This window comes from Misgurnus anguillicaudatus, chromosome 23 (assembly GCF_027580225.2).
Source record: "Misgurnus anguillicaudatus chromosome 23, ASM2758022v2, whole genome shotgun sequence".
Lineage (NCBI taxonomy): Eukaryota > Metazoa > Chordata > Actinopteri > Cypriniformes > Cobitidae > Misgurnus > Misgurnus anguillicaudatus.
In genome coordinates, this window is record NC_073359.2 from 19,481,570 (window position 1) to 19,500,423 (window position 18,854).

The window sequence follows — 18,854 nt, forward strand, 5'->3', positions numbered from 1 at the left end:
AATATTTTATCCACCTTGATGGCATGTAAGCGTAATCATAATAAAATAATCATTTTAAAATATATTTTTATTAGTTATTTATAAATGTAAATTGTAATGCATTTTTGCAATATTACATATATATATATATATATAGATGGTTTCAGCAGTAACAACATAAACAAGCGTCTGTCACAGTCCGCACGTAACTTCCGGTAAACTCCGCTAAGAATAAATAACAACAAAGTTCTTTAAACGTAGTTTATTTATATAACAAGCAAAAAATAACAACACATAGATTACCTAGGAAACCAAAACATTTGTTATTTTCGACGAGGCATTTGTTCAAGAGATCAGTTTAGCAACTAAAAAAACGAAACCGGAAGTAAGGTTCGGATCCAGACGTGTATCACGTGCGTACGATGAAACCGTCTATATATTAATATTAGTTACACCAAATGACTGGTTACACCACAATGACAATTTTGGCAATTATCCCCCAAATATTCTTTCAAAATTAAATAAAACCAGAAATTTTAGAGGCTAAGCAAGATTATTATATTTTATTCCACATTTTTTATAAACATATTTATATTTTCACTAAAAAAATACTAGTTACACCAATTGACACAGACCGGTTAGACCACATTGACATTTTTGCAATTATCCCCCATATATTCTTTTAAAATAAAATAAAACCAGAAATTTTAGACACTAAACTAGATGATTATATTTTATTCCACATTTTTTATAAATATATTTATATTTCCATAAAAAATACTAATTACACCAATTGACACAGACCGGTTACACCACATTGACATTTTTGCAATTATCCCCCAAATATTCAATAAAATAAAAACAGAAATGTTATACTTGGTCCTCAAAAAACAGAATGTATGCAAGTAATCTGCAGATTTATTTTGAAATTTTAACCCTTTTACATTTAATTGAACCATACAGACACAAAATAATTAACGTCACGTCATTGACGTAAATAATAATAATGTTAATTGAAGAATTAAAATGATTGACAGTTGTTTTAAAGTAAATTATACAACACTATAAAAGTTGGGTTAAAACAACCTAACATCCCAATGGTGTGTTCTGTCCAGTATTTACCAGCATGGGTTAATGGGGACATATAATGAAAATCTGACTTTTTTCATGTTTATGTGCTATAATTGGGTCCCCAGTGCTAGAAAATGTGAAAAAAAGATCAACCCAGTAACTTAGTTTTGGTAAACCATTCTCTGCAAGCATGTGAAAAAATAGCTCATTGTAATTTGGCTCCCCTTGTGATGTCAGAAGGGGATAACATCACCCCTTAATCTGCACTATCCAACCACAGCACTGCCATTTAGTGTAGAGATCAACTCATTTGCATTTTACAGGACACACCCAAAAACGGCACATTACACCTTTAAAGTAGCAATTTTAACATGCTATAATAAATTATCTAGATGATACTCTGGGGACGCCTTAAAAAAGTCTTGTGAAATGTCCCCTTTAAAATAACCCAGCACTTTTTATGCATTTGTAATGTACTTTGTTATGTCTCTACTCACCTGCATAACGCAACAGTAATAGACGATTCACTTAATTGCAAAGGGAATGGGTTCAATCCCTAGGGAACACACTTTGATCAAATGTATAGCTTGTAACACACCGTAAGTCACTTTAGATGAAAGTGCCTGCCAAATGCAATATGCATATCTTAATAGAATATGAATTATACAATTATATAATCTATTACAATTAAAAAGCATTTAAAAGCATTTAGGTTTCCTCTTACATATGACGCGATCGGGAGGAAAGACTCAGCTAACATTATTTAATGATGCTGGAGTTCCTGAAGATGAACTATCACGTTACACTTCAAGCAATTATAAACGTCTAAAAGGGGACGACGCTCGAACCCTTGCTGGCTGATAATGAGCGTCTCGGGTTCCTGCTCGGTAATGACATAAAAGATTCGAGCAAAGGAACGGTCATATGGGCCTTTGGAGATTTCGTACAAAACGTATCGGTGAAAACACTTACATTTTTCACCGGATACATTTTTAATCAAGCAGTGTCAACGAACAATGGAGAAATGAGAAGAGTAAATTCAAAGAGGTTTCAGTCTGGCCTTCTATATAGTGACTGGCGATGACACCTGCTATAATTCATGGAGTCAGCAGACACATTGGTTGCAAAAGTTATCTCATTGCCAAAGAACAGCAGTGGGCTGCAGTGTTGGACTGAGCTGAACTTGGCAGCGAATAGCCAGGCCTGCCTGACATATGTTTAGATAGAGATGAAACATATATCGAACGTGACGCTCTCATTCGAAGATTAACTCTGCTTTTGACATTATTCGGCCAGAGGAAGGATATTTTACGATGACGGGACACATTTAAGGGGCAGGTTATTAACATCTGCAGAGATATGGAGTTCCTGAACCTGTCTATGTACAATAAACTATGTATTAAAGTGATAAATTAATGCTTTTACACAGAATTTTATGAATTGGTATTCTTCCAATTTCTATTAAATAGAACGTATTACAGATGTGGCTGCTTTAAAGGGATAATTCACCCAAAAAAAGATTATTCTGTCGTAATTTGTTCAAACCTGCATACATTTCTTTGTTCTGATGAACATGAAGAAAGATATTTTGAGGAATGTTTGTAACCAAACCAATCAGAGGCCCCATTGACTTCCAAAGTATTATTTTTTCCTATAATGGAAATCAATGGGACCTCTGATTGTAACCAAACCAATCAGAGGCCCCATTGACTTTCATAGTATTATTTTTTATAATGGAAGTCAATGGGCCTCTGATTGTAACCGAACCAATCAGAGGCCCCATTGACTTCCAAAGTATTATTTTTTCCTATAATGGAAATCAATGGGACCTCTGATTGTAACCAAACCAATCAGAGGCCCCATTGACTTTCATAGTATTATTTTTTATAATGGAAGTCAATGGGCCTCTGATTGTAACCGAACCAATCAGAGGCCCCATTGACTTCCATAGTATATTTTTTTCTTATAATGGAAATCAATGGGGCCTCCGATTGTAACCAAACCAATCAGAGGCCCCATTGACTTAGAAAGTATTATTTTTTCCTATAATGGAAATCAATGGGACCTCTGATTGTAACCAAACCAATCAGAGGCCCCATTGACTTAGAAAGTATTATTTTTTTCCTATAATGGAAATCAATGGGACCTCTGATTGTAACCAAACCAATCAGAGGCCCCATTGACTTCCAAAGTATTATTTTTTCCTATAATGGAAATCAATGGGACCTCTGATTGTAACCAAACCAATCAGAGGCCCCATTGACTTCCAAAGTATTATTTTTTCCTATAATGGAAATCAATGGGACCTCTGATTGTAACCAAACCAATCAGAGGCCCCATTGACTTCCAAAGTATTATTTTTTCCTATAATGGAAATCAATGGGACCTCTGATTGTAACCAAACCAATCAGAGGCCCCATTGACTTCCATAGTATTATTTTTTATAATGAAAGTCAATGGGGCCTCTGATTGTAACCACACCAATCAGAGGCCCCATTGACTTTCATAGTATTATTTTTTATAATGGAAGTCAATGGGCCTCTGATTGTAACCAAACCCATCAGAGGCCCCATTGATTTTCATAGTATTATTTTTTATAATAGAAGTCAATGGGGCCTCTGATTGTAACCAAACTAATCAGAGGCCCCATTGACTTCCAAAGTATTATTTTTTCCTATAATGGAAATCAATGGGACCTCTGATTGTAACCAAACCAATCAGAGGCCCCATTGACTTTCATAGTATTATTTTTTATAATGGAAGTCAATGGGGCCTCTGATTGTAACCAAACTAATCAGAGGCCCCATTGACTTCCAAAGTATTATTTTTTCCTATAATGGAAATCAATGGGACCTCTGATTGTAACCAAACCAATCAGAGGCCCCATTGACTTCCAAAGTATTATTTTTTCCTATAATGGAAATCAATGGGACCTCTGATTGTAACCAAACCAATCAGAGGCCCCATTGACTTCCAAAGTATTATTTTTTCCTATAATGGAAATCAATGGGACCTCTGATTGTAACCAAACCAATCAGAGGCCCCATTGACTTTCATAGTATAATCTTCCTATAATGGAAGTCAATGGGGCCTCTGATTGGTTTGGTAACCATCATTCCTCAAAATATCTTCCTTTGTAATTATCAAAACAAAGAAATGTATCCAGGTCTGCAACAACTTGAGAGTAAGTAAATGATGACAGATTTTTCTTTTTTGGGTGAACTATCCCTTTAACATCATCCCTGATGGAGCTGAATGAGTTACATGTCACTTAAACATTGCATTTTTAACTATTTGTGACCCTGTCTGTGAAATCCAGACTGAAGTCTCAATCTAATGGTGAGAGAACGTCAAAGTTTAATTTCAATCATTGATTTCAATCTTTGACGTGACCTTACTAAGTCAATATTAACTCTTTCCCTGCCGGGTTTTTTTTTTTAAGTTGCCAGCCAGCGCCAGCATTTGTTACAGTTTTCACGAAAGTTTAATGCCTTTCAGAAAATGTTCATCTTTAAATATATAAACATACATTTACAAACCAAAAAAGTTTCATCCTACCTTTATTTCTTTTCTTTTTATCACCTCTCAAATATGGGTAGGTTTCTTTAAAATATCAAATTTTCTTAATTGCATTTTGTGAAAGACTTTTGATAGAGATCAGATTAAGAGCGATTATCAAAACATACACAGAGCTGGATACTTCCAGGTTCTATAAGTTTGGTACAATAGCGGTAATAGCGGAAATACGGATTGCCTGAAAAACTTGTCATTGGCAGGGAAGCGTTTGTCTCTTAATTGACGAGTTAACTCTTCAATGGCGGGGAAAGAGTTAAAGATATCAATATTATATTTTCACAATGTTATTTACATTATAGCACAAGCATGGTACTATTTGCACCCCTTTAAAAATCAGGCATACATACATCACATAAAAATGGTATCAACCCAGCCGTAAAGCTCACCATCCAATGACGCTCATCTGTCTGTCTGTCTATTCAGTAGCAGAGCTTAAAACCGCATAAAAGCAAGAATCTATACTTTAATGTCCCAGAGAGGATAATCCTACGCCCGTTTCTAATGCACCGGATGGAAAAATCAATAAACAGTTCACGGGCATCGTTTCAAATCCTTTCCCTGACCCATAAACTCCTCTCTGCAACACTTTAAATGGGCTTGTTAACTCAATTTGAAAAGCTATCGCTGAAGGAGCTCAGCCTTCCCCTGCAAATGACAATTAAACATCAGCTGATAGATTTTTGGAGTCCTGCGATGGTGCACTTATGAGAACCTGGCGGAGCGTGAGCACAATATGGACTTCATTTAGAGTCCAACTTTCAGCTCGACATCCATGCGCAATAAAACACGAGCTCGCTTATGCACCTGATATTGAAAGCTTTGTCAGGGGAGACGGTCCGACCATTTAGTTTGAATCGACCAGCGACTGGTTTCTCTAACAGTGCGAGCTTGCCAGAGATGGAGAAAGCAGAAAATGTGATTAGCCACCACAATGCATGCCTTACATCCATTCGAAGTAGTGGCAAGGTAGCTTTTTTGACAGTCGTGTGCTTATGTAATTATGAATTATGCCAATTGGAGGGTTTTTGGGTGACTGTGCCAAGCTAGATATAGCTGGAGGACTGCATGAGACTTTGCAAGTACAGGAAACCATGGTAACAGAGAGAGAGTCAGGTCGCCGAGCTGACTGTGCCTGCAGACAGGTTGAACGATGTAGGGATGAGAGCGAGCGAAACAGATAATAGGTGAGCAGGTACACCTCACCTTAGCAGATAGCAACGGATGTGTTCGGCTATAAAAATGCCTTGTGTTATTATTTCATATGTGCATTTAAATGTTTTGACAGGCTAATTTAAGGCTGACAGGGAATAATGCGACAACTATGTGTTTGCCATCTTAAATGGTCAACGGCTGTGTTTTATTTATAGTTCCCAATATAACAGCTTTATAGAGATCTGGGATCATCAAGGAATGAATGTTATTTTATCATTTATTTACTCTTATTGCATTCCAAGCCTGTATGACTTTGGAAACCCAAAAAGAGATTTAGCAGAATGGTTTCCATATAATGAAAGTAAATGGAGTCGACAGACAGCCGTGGTAATGCTTCACTTTATATTATATGGAAAAGTACAGCACGGACATTTTGCGACTGGTAATGTGTTTACCAGAAGAAAGAAAATCGCAAGGGTAAATAATGACTATATTAAATAAATAAATAATGACTAAATTCAATCCAACTTTGCCGTTAAGGTGCTACTACAAAGTTGGAATCAGATATTAAAATGTAATCCAGTTGGAGGCAATAATTTAATACAAATGTTGATGCAGGCACAACAAATTCATATAGGATGATTCATCTAAACTGTTTACAGGGAAAGTAACAGTCTCTCCGGCTAAACAATTACGTATTATTGTCATTATACAGATCTCGTTTTATTTATATTTTAATTGGACATGGAGCAAAATACACATCGTCAGAAAAAATGGTTAAAATATGTACCCCTGCTGTTACTGGGCCAGAACCCTTTCAAAAAGTACAGCTTTGGACCTACAGTGTTCATATTAGTACTTTCGAGGTACATATCCATACCAAATATTTACATATCCAAACCTAATGGTACATATTAGGACATTTTTTAAAGGGAACTGTCCCAGTGACAGCAGGACTTTTTTTGACAGTCCAATATTGTGCAAAGTCTTACTGTGTGTTCACACCAGAGGCGGCAGAGGCGGCAAAAACACGCTATTCTCGCGTAGTTGGACACTTGAACATTTTGAGTTTACTCTCTTACTTCGCGTGTGAAATTCTAGTCATTCAAGACATTCACTCGGAAATTCGCGTATTTCAGATGTGGTTGCCAAAGTTCAGATTTTTCAACTTGTGCATTTCCCGCGGCAACGCTCAATTCGCGCAAACTAGACGCACGGATGAGGTGAATTCGCATCTACCGCGCTAAACGCCTTATTTGTGCATTAACGCATCTTAAACATTGAAATCATTCGCGTCAGACGCTCTATTCGCGTTTGGTGTGAACGCAGCAGTAGGCCACCACCAGCTTTCTTGTTAAACAAACACTGAAAAAAATTATTCATTCAATTTGCTCAATTTTTTTTTAGGTAATTGGTCGCAATCAATTTATTTAAGCTACATTTATATAAAAAAATAGAAAAACAAAACAAAACAAATAACATTTGTTTAAATGTATCTTAAATAAATTGATTGCAACCACTTACCTTAAACAAAGTGAGTAAATTGAATGAATCATTTTTTTCAGTGAAGGTTAAATGACCATCTATATTTATTTTTTCACTTTCTTGATTAAGATACAAACAGAAAGTACGAGAAATATGTGCACAAAGTGTAAAAAATCCACAATTTCGTGCAAAAGTCAGTATTAAAGGAACAGTATGTAAGAAATTTATATCAATAAATCATAAAATGGCCCTGATATGTCACTAGACATTAAGAAATAATTTTCATTTCAAATACTTATATCACTGACAACAGTGGTATGGCCAGAATATTGTCACTTAAAAAGTGGAGTTGCAGCCCTCAACTGATGTTGATGTTGTCATTTTGTGTATTGGCCACCAGTTGTGTGATTGCAATACCAGTTTTAGCCACAAGTTTTGTGATTGCAATACCAGTTTTGGCCACAATCCTTCATACTGTTCCTTTAAGTGTAACCTTCCTAGTTAGTGTGGCCTAAGGCCTTCCTAAACACTTTTTAAAATCTTTTAAGGAAACTGAAGTCGTTGTATTAGATTCTGTTTTTTAATAGTGAATACAAATTTCTGGTTGTATTCTAAAGAAGAGACTGAGAAATAATTGTACATGATCAATATACCATTGCAAAACAACAAATCTAATGGTGGCGTTGTGGCCTAAGACTTTTCCCAGTATTGTATATACTTCACTAAATCAAAATGTAATGGAAAAATAGCCGATGAAACAGACTACATGGCATAAATAATGTAGAGACCTCAAGTGCTTCCTGAAGGAAGTCTTAGATATATGACAAACCAAGCCAGCAAAGCAATGTATTACATCTGACCTCAATCTGCCAATGTTCCTTGTGTAGTGATACTAACATACTCCAGCCAAAGGCTTTCACAGACAACAACATGTGACATTTTGTTGCCATTAGGAGACATAAGATCACAGCTATAAAGTATCATATGTGTACATCTAACAAAAACATATCCTGGTCCTATTTCAACTCAAAAGAACTCGAAAAAATTATGTTTTGCATTAAAAAAAGTTTTGGGGCTAGCAATTGTTTTTCGCTAAATTAAGCGAAATATATATTACATATTAGTACCTCAGAGGTACATATTGGTATCAAATGGTACATATTTGGACCTTTTAGAAGGGTACTGCCCCAGTTACAGCTACACTGTAAACAATTATATCAACATATGAAGAGTTTGGATCCAAAACGCAATAAATCCATTTTGATAATTTCTGTAAAAACGTGTTTTCTATACCGAGAAAGTGACAATAAAAACCACTATTTTCTGTTACAAACTTTCACATAGCATCTTTAGGTTATAATAACATTAAAATTTCAAATCTATAATTTGATTTACAAAGATTTATTATAAAATCTATTGAATCAATAAATAAATGTGCATTCATCTTTGCCATGTTATAGTCATTTTAGTTGACTAGTGGTATCCCTGATTAAAAAATAAACATTAATGGCATTAATCAAAATGCTTACTCTGTCATATTAAGAACACTGTCATTGCTGCTGTCATCTTTGGGACGTCATCACTGAACTTTTTTAACAGCGATCAGCTGTAAAATGTTTTGGTCCTGCTCGATTTCCGTTGACTTGAGTAAAATAATGGAAAGTTTTTCATAAGATTCCCTGGGGTCAATCTGTTAGCATGACAGAAGCTTGATGCTGTCGGGAGAACAAGCAACAGCCAGCATTTTTTCTATGCCCGAGTGCCTCTTGCGTAAATGATTAGATTTTGATGGCTTACGTTTCTTCCCCGCCACAGAAAACCACCACAGGTTTATCAATGCCATCAAAAGTATTATTTAGTTTTTGTTTGTTTGTTGATCACGAAGTACAAAGTAGATGAAGAAAACTAGGATTCCATGTGTATTCAAAGCCACACCATTATTGTTTACAATGCGTGGAATGGTGAGCTGTGATTGGTTAAGCGGATTTATTGCATTCTGCAGAGAAGGAGGACTGGCATTTGTCCCGGTTTGGAAAAAAGGGAGAAAAGATTACAGAATAACACAGCAGATATCGGATTTGTAAGGAATAATTGACGACGGGCCATTGAATTATAAGAAAATAATGCACACCAAGGTGGTAAATTTCAGGTGCATTATTTTCAAATAATTCAAAGGACCGGAGTCAATTATTCCGCTTATACCACGGTTACCACAAACATTGCTCTGATGCCTATTTTTAAGACATTTGAAAAATTAGACGTGCGGTTTACAGAAAAATAATCAACACCCATCGAACATTTCTCAGCCAATCAGAATGCAGCATTCAACAGACCCGTGGTATAAGCGTAAAATAAAGAATTGACTTTTTAATTCTGACCTGATACAATAGTGATTTTGGCTGAATTTTTTTTTATGGCTTTTATCACCTTTTGGAACCAAACTCTTTATATATTTTTATGTTACTTTAACTTAACAAATTAAGTTTATTAAGCAATTTAAGCAATTTATACTTGTTTATGTTATGTCAAGTTATGTCAACTTATCACAAGTCAATAGTAGTTTGAGTTGACTTGCATAACCAAGTTGTTTAAATTTCAGGCTGATTTTATTTTACAGTGGACCAATTTGGACAATTTTTTATGACATTGTAATACGATTGCGAGAGGTGGGGCTTAATCTTAATATCCAAATTGTTCTAAAGAAAGATATCTTTGGATCTTCATTTTCTTGACTAGGGTTGTAACGGTATGAGATTTCCACGCTATGATAATCGTCTCAGAAACTATCGCGGTTTCACGGTTTGGCGGTATTAAACACTTATTATTATAAACATTAGCTACGACCCTTAAGTTAATAAAAAAACAGATAAGGGGTTTGGGTTGAACATATGGTTTATTATGTCAAACTTTTTTGAAAAAACAACACTTTTGAAAAAAATGTACTTTGATTCTTAATTTATTACTATTTCTATTTTTTTTTAATAAAATAATGAAATACTTATTAATTATTGAGAGCTGCTCTGGATATATTCATTTGTTCACATCGTCATATAGTGAGTGAAATAGTGAGTGAGTATAGTTTTTGAGCATTTCAAGTATAATCAACTTAAATTGATATGTAATATAAATCACTTAAATGGGCTTAAGTGTCGCCTTTTGCAGCCACTCTTCGTCCACATTTCTTGCAAACTGGATATCCATCTTAAAGAACAACCCTGCATTTGTTTTTTGGATACAGTATTTCCATACTGTAGAACTTTTTTCTGGTGGGGGATAGAGGTTAGAATTTGTAGTCTCTGGCTCTGGCTCTGCTGTACATGAAACGAGTGGAGGAGTCTAGCAGTCAAGCCGAATTAAGTTGCGTGTGTGCAGTAGCGCAGGTGAGATCTGCTTTATTAATTTTTCACCAAAACCGTGTACAAGCAAATGTTTACGGTACGATAATCGTGAAAGTTAATATCATGGTATACCGCCATACCGGTATACCCAAGGGCGTAGGTTTGATTCTGGCATTGGTGGGGACATAAATAAAATGGTTGCATTGCAAAAACTTGACAAACAACAGGCAACTCAGTATGCACTTTACTCAGTGACATCTGACTCGCCACCCCCGGTGCCATCCCAAATTTAATGTACTATAATAAACAATTTGTTATGTCCTAGAGCCTAATAAACAGTAACTGTTCAAGTCTTTGTCAAAATAAATCACATTGTATCATATATGAATCCATATTTACTTTATAACAATGAAGAATATGCAATTAATATTTAATTCTTAATTTAATTTTGCCAAAAAAATCACAGTGTTGAAGTTGGTATGTATATCATGCTGTTTCCTGAACAACGTTTATTAACGTTTCTGTAGTTCACATTAAATCTTCTTTTCATTAACAGACAGTTAATCAGTGTGAAAAAAATAGTTTAAGTTTAAAATGCAACCTTACATTATGTCTACATCTGTGCAAGTAATAACCACAGTGCAGTAATGTAAAGTATTCAGCAATCATGACATAAATTCATGTTTTTACCATGTTGGGGTTATTTTCTTTCATGGATTTAGGGACCCCCTAAATAACCTTGCCACCCCATTTATAAAAGGTTGACCCAAGCTTGCAACTCCTCGGGTTAACATGGGATTGTCGTGTATTGGTGAAAAGACTGTCCTTGAATCATTATGTGACACAACTTGTTCCGTATTTTGTGCATGAAACAGTTACAGTGGGTATAATAATACTTTCTTCCTCACTTACCTGTAGCCCGAATAATCACGCGCGTGACGGCGCGTCTTGTTGAGTGAACTTTGGCGCGTTGTACAAAGTGAAACCATCCTATAACACGTAGCGAGTCATAAGACAAGCCCATCAAAGTGATGAGAGTTAGAGAGGCGGGACTTAAGAAATGCTAATCCAATCATATTAGCAATGTGAGTTAGAGAGGCGGGACTAAAGAAATGCAAAGCCAATCATATTAGCGATGTGAGTTACGGAGGCGGGCATTGCAGAGAACGAAAGCTGTTAACCGTTTGTGTACCACAGAGCGTTATTTTTACAGAACGGGATTGCAAAAGATTTCTAATCTCATTTAAATGATTCCTGAAAAAATATATAATAAGTAAAAAATAGAAAACACAAGAATAAGACGGACATCAGTGGTTATATATATAAATACAGATTAATTGTTTGGTCGAAATTATTGCTAGGGACAATTCAGTCTTCCCTGAATATTGGTAAGGACATGTCCCTAGCGTCCCACCCTAAATCTACGCCCATGGGTATACCGTTACAACCCTATTCTTGACAGTATATGTAAGGTTTGTAAGTCATCGCTGCTGAATAAAACAACAAAAACCATCACAGAAATTCTAATGGTTGCCATTAAAAATACCATTAGGAACCATTACTTCCCTTAAAATACCATTAGGAACCAAAATTCATTTTTGTAATGTGTTTTTGGCATTATTCCAGGTGGATTTAATGGTCCCACCAATACAACCCAACACATACCAGCAGAGATCCACAGAGGCCATAAAAATTTCCATTATAACCATTAAATCCAATAGATGATATAGTTTTAGCAGGATTTCAACTTGCTACTGAATAATGTAAAAACATTCAAATATAACAATGCAACTAATACGAATACACTCACACATACTGTACCCAATAATAAAATCACATTTAAACACCTTCTAAGGCAGTGTTTCCCAATCCATTCCTACGTGGCACACCTCCCAGGATGTTTCAAATCTCGCATTATATGAAACACCTGATTCAGCTCATCAACTTCCTCCCAAAATGTTGGGATGTCTCTCTAATTAACACACTAACAAGCTGATGAAGTTAAATCAGGTGTTTTATATAGAGAGACATCTGAAACATCCTGGGTGGGGTGCCACATTGGATTGGGAAACACTGGTCTAAGGGTCAGCAAGCATTCAGAGCATTGCTCTTGTCCTGCCCCGCCCTGTCCACACGAGCCAATCAGAGCCCTTCCTCTCTCAATCTTTATTCTTTCTTCCTTTTTTAACAAGCTATCGCCCGAGATGACTATAAACTACATTTTGGCCGTGCCAGATCACCAAGACAGGGTCCACATCCTCATCTGGCTGACTTCCTCATGCGACTTCATCTGAGACTCACAATTTACTTTAAAAAATAAGTCATGTTGACCATCACAGGCCAACTTTATTATGATTTTATCACCACAGGGCAGATGGGAAATGTTTACTCGGGTGGTAGTATTTTGAAATTTGAATTTGTGTCAAGAATTTTGTAATAAATCACTTTGGTTTAGGCATTTCAGAGCTTGTTTGCCTATTTTAAACTTAAGAATGATAACGCTTTAATACAGGAAACTAGAGCGTGACCGAATGTGCCTGCATGTTAGGGCTTATGAAGAATAAAAGCTTTGTTCCTTTACTGTCATTGTACTGTTTCCTCCTGTGAGCGTCTCATAGGAAAAGACATTCGCATTTTTATACTCATATACCATCAGCTGTTCTCTTTTTTGTGTCCTGAATTTTATTTCAGACCATCTCTAATAAGGATTCAATCATTGTCATCCTGGGACAATATTTGGATATGTGGAGTGATGGTCCCATGTGGTAAAATGATTTTATTGTATATTATGTGTCTTTAACTACTATGTGCATACTGTAAGTGGGCATGTTTATGGTGGGTTTAAGTGGGGTTAGAGATGGTGTCATGATTGTAATTACATACACAATTTAACAACACGTTTGTACACAATAGTTGCATTCAATGCACATATTGTACTGCTTCACAAATACAGTGGATGTTCCATTTCCATAATACTGTATTGCAGCATCTTTTGACGGTTATGTTTTATATGCTGAAATACTCTGATGAAGCAAAATGTGTGAAGCCAATTTCATTTACCAGCATTTCAAATTGAAATGAGCTTTCCAAGTGATTACTGTCAGAAACATCAAACATACTGCAAAATGTGGCAGCGAGGAACAGGCAATAAAACATAAATGATTAACACTTTTAGAAGAAAAGAGCAACATGCGCGTAGTGTGTAATGAGAGAGAAAAATCAAACAAAATCTTGCAGAAAGAAGGCGATATAAAAATATTTAATGGAATATTGATGTTACTGTGACATGAAATCTTCCAATAACGTTCAACCTGAAGACAGATAGATAGATAGATACAGGATACGGAAGCATACAGTGGATGGACGGACATGATAGATGAATAAATACAGTGGATGGACAAAATACATTGAAAGGATGGATACGTTGGATGGACACAATAGATGGATGGATAGATAGATACAGTAGATGGATATAAAAGTGGATGGATGAATGGATTGTAGGCAGGTAGGTAGACAGATGATAGATGGATGGATGGATGGATGGATGGATGGATACAGAAGATAGACAGACAGACAGACAAATAATTTACAAATTAATGATTATGATCAATGGATACAGTAGATGGAGTACATACAGTAAATAGATAGATTTAGTAGGATATATACATTGGATGGATGGAAACAGTGGATGGATGGATGGATGGATACAGTAAATAGGTAGATTCAGTAGGATATATACATTGGATGGACGGAAACACAGAAAAAAGATAGATTCAGTAGGATATATACATTGGATGAACGGAAACAGTGGATGGATGGATGGATGGATACGATGGATGGATGGATACGATGGATGGATGGATGGATGGATATGATGGATAGATGGATACAACAGATAGATAGATGGATACAATACATTGATGATGGATATGATGGATAGATGAATAGATGGATACAACAGATAGATAGATAGATAGATAGATAGATAGATAGATAGGTAGATAGGTAGATAGATAGATAGATAGATAGATAGATAGATAGATACAGTTGATGGATATAAAGGTGGATGGATGGTAGGTAGATAGGGTAGACATATAGATGATGGATGGATGGATAGGGTTTTTTCTCCTAGGGGGTTTTTCAACCCGGGGAGTCAGTGTTCTTTGGCTTTACTTTGCATCCTCTTCTATACGTTACATTACGAATACGCTCGCTTATAATGTTAATTCATAGCCACAGCAAATTCTGCTGCTTATGCTATCTGTATTATGTTAAGCTATCTGTCGAATTTTCTGTGTTTTTCCCTGCTTCTATTAATGTAAAGCTGCTTTGAAACAATTACCAATTGTGAAAAGCGCTATATAAATAAAATTGAATTGAATGGTTGGATGGATAAATACAGCGGATGGACAAAATACATTGAAAGGATGGATGGATACGATGGATGGATGGATACAATAGATGGATGGATAGATAGATAGATAGATACAGTAGATAGATAGACACAGTAGATGGATATAAAAGTGGATGGATGAATGAATTGTAGGTATGGATACAGAAGATAGATAGACAGACACAGACAGACAGACAGATAGATATAGTAATTTACAAATTAATGATTACGATCAATGGATACAGTAGATGGAGTACATACAGTAAATAGATAGATTCAGTAGGATATATACATTGGATGGACGGAAACAGTGGATGGATGAATGGATGGATGGATGGACGGAAACAGTGGATGGATGAATGGATGGACAGAAACAGTGGATGGATGGACGGAAACAGTGGATGGATGGATGGACGGATGGATGAATACAATAGATTGATGATGGATACGATGGATGGATGGATACAATAGATTGATGATGGATACGATGGATGGATGGATGGATACAATAGATTGATGATGGATACGATGGATGGATGGATGAATGGTTGGATACAACAAGATAGATAGATACAGTTGATAGATGGATGGATGGTAGGTAGATAGGTAGACAGATAGATGATGGATGGATGGATGGATGGATAGATACAGTAGATGAATAGTTAAAGTAAATAGATGGATAGATAAATACAGTAGATAGATACAGTAGATGATATGTACAGTGAATGTATATAAAAGTCGATGGATGGATGGATGGATGGATGGATGGCTAGATAGATAAATACAGTAGATAGACAGACAGACAGACAGACAGACAGATACAGTAGATAATAGGTACAGTGGATGGATGGATGGATGATGGATGGATAGATGGATGGATGGATAAATACAGTAGATATATAGATACAGTAGATGATAGGAACAATGGATGGATGGATTGATGGATAAATAGAGTAGATATACAGTAAATGGATGGATGGATACAGTTGATGAATATGATATACAGTAAATTACCTATTAAATTGATACAAGAGGGAACCAACTGAGGCAGAACCACCACTGGTGATCCTGTAAACAAAACATGCATAAAAGATGCATGACGCCCCTGTTTCAAACACACTGTGTGTCATGGAAAAATCTCACTTAATAAAATACTTTGGCATAAACAAGTATTCAATAATGCAAGCAGAACTAAACCGTAATATCCCTTCAGTCCGGGAATGAGCCATTTTTATCACATTTATGAGATTTACTGTATTAGTGCTGTTACCAGCTTTATTTACTGCCACGGGGGATTTAAAGAGATAATGAGATGCTGACTATTGGCTGATACTAAATCAGTGAGTCTATTTTATCTATTTTACACACAGAGATGAGTTAAAAATGGCTGCCTGGTATTTGCATATCCCGGCCATGTTCTGCCACGACGTCCCCCGTTACTTAAACATCACGAAGTGGAAAATGTGTGTTGCGTGGGAGCGCACAAACAACCCAGGTGCCAAGAGTCTGCTGCCAAACCCCTCGTAATTAAAGTAAACAGCAACGGAGGTGACAACCATCAAACCCACCTTCCTATGCAGGTTATACACTTTGCAGACCTTAACAAAAGGGTGCTGTGTGAGGATAAATCAATGAAGGTCATATAAAACTGTTGACCTTGAGCAAGAGCGCTAATCCACTGACTGCTAGGGGCTTTGAATTCACGTCACCTCTCGCCCTCACTCACCACCACTTAGATCACAAGACAAGAAGTTGCCTTGAGCATATTCACACCAAATGTGGATGTGACGAGCTTTAAATGCTTTAAAAGGGCAACGGGTTCTGAACTAAGAGCCATTTGTTGTTACAAAAAGCCACATAAGACGGACAACATGACATGTGTTTGCCCAACAGCTTTTTCCACAGATAAATAGACACAACCCAACAGTCATGGGTATCGTCACACTGTTCAAAGTAAAAACTTTAAATAAACATACTTGTCGCACATTTTTAAGTTTAATTAACTTGAAATTGACAATTAATTTCAACTTTCTTACTAGTGAGGAGTTGCTATAAATTATAAAAATAAATTAAGCTAATTCAACTTAATTTTTTATCATTTAAAGTAATTCCTTACTAGTCAAGAAAGTTGCAATGAATTGTAAATTCAAGTTGATTAAACTTAAAGAGCACCTATGGTCCGATTCAAGATTTTACATTTCCTTTGGTGTGTAAAGGGGGTCGCAGACCGGATGCACAGCTCAGCGCCGCGCCGTTCTAAAAAAACTGAACACATTGTTTTCTATGAGTATATGCACACCGGCGCCGACAGGTGGCGCCTGTTCGCGGCGCCCAGCTACGAATCAAGAACTTGCTCAAATCCCTTTCGCGCCACAGAGTGCCACTCACATAGTTTAACATTAAATAACATCATATTTGTCCCAAATTGTTAGCGATTAACATTGGCTGCTAACGTATATTTTGAAGTAGACACTATCTGAATAAGCTCGCGCTATTTAATGTGCACTTCCGGTGTACGATACCTCCGAGTTGTCCTAGTTGCGACTCAATGCGGCGCTGAGCTGCGCGTCTGGTGTGCGACCCCCTTAAGTGTATTAGTATATGTTAGTGATATGCAAAAGATACAAACCCCAAACTAAACGATGATGCGAGTTATCATTTCCAACATAATCTCTTTCTTGAAATACAAAAAACACACGGATTGTAGGCAATAGTTTACTTCCTGGAATTGGTGATGTAGTAAAGACAGACATTATTATAATTCCTCCCGCTTCGGACTCAGCCTGTAAGTTAAAGGGACACGCCAATTTTTTTTTTAAATATGCTCATTTTCCAGCTCCCTTAGAGTTAAGCATTTGATTACATTATTTTACATTTTACAATCCATTCAACCGATCTCAGTGTCTGGTGGTGTGATTTTTAGCATAGCTTAGCATAATCCATTGAATCTGATTAGAACATTAGCATTGCGCTCAAAAATAACCAAAGAGTTTTGATGTTTTTCTTATTTGAGACTTGGCTCTTCTGTAGTTGCATTGTGTACTAAGAGCGACGAAAAATTAAAAGTTTTGTTATTTTCTGGGCCAATATGGCTAGGAACTATACTCCTGTCCCGGCGTAATAATCAAGGAATTTGCTGCCGTATCATGGCTGCAGCAGGCGCAATGATATTACGCAGCGCCCCTTCTATTGAAAGTTACCAAGGGGACTATTTTCGGATGCTGCGTAATATCATTGCGCCTTCCGCAGCCCTGATACATCAGCAAAGTCACTGATTATTACGCCAGAATGAGAGTATAGTTCCTAGCCATATCGTCACAACTTTTAATATTCTGTCGGTCTTAATACACGATGTAACTACAGAAGAGTCAAGTTTTAAATAGGAAAAATATCCGAACGCTTTGGTCATTTTTGAGCGCGATGCTAATGGTCTAATCAGATTCAATGAATTATGCTAAGCTATGCTAAAAGTGGTAACGCCAGACCCGGAGATCTGCTGAATGGATTCCAAAACGGTAAGAATCAAATGTTTAACTCTAGGGGAGCTAAAAAATTAGCCTATTTTTTTAAAAAAGTGGAGTGTCCCTTTAACTCCTGTTAGCATAGCATTGTGAACGAATCTTTTAAACATGGTAAGGAGCGTCACATTTCTGGCTGACGTCAGAGGTATTCAGACCAATCACAACGTACAGATTAGCTGGCCAATCAGGAACACAAAAGCAGTGCGTTGCAGGAAGACAAGGACATATGGAGCTACAAAAATGTATGTGAAAAAGAATGTGTTTTTTGAACCATAAACCACACAAATACATTGTATTATACACAAAATAAAGTTGTTTTAGCGATGAAATAGGTGCACT

The 18,854-nt window shown here is 36.4% G+C and overlaps 1 protein-coding gene across 2 annotated transcripts in view; it reads right to left on the reverse strand.

Annotated features, from left to right (window-relative positions):
• The window catches only part of yjefn3 (YjeF N-terminal domain containing 3), a 52,029-nt gene that overhangs the window by 24,314 nt on the left and 8,861 nt on the right, over positions 1 to 18,854 (reverse strand). The window lies entirely within an intron of this gene.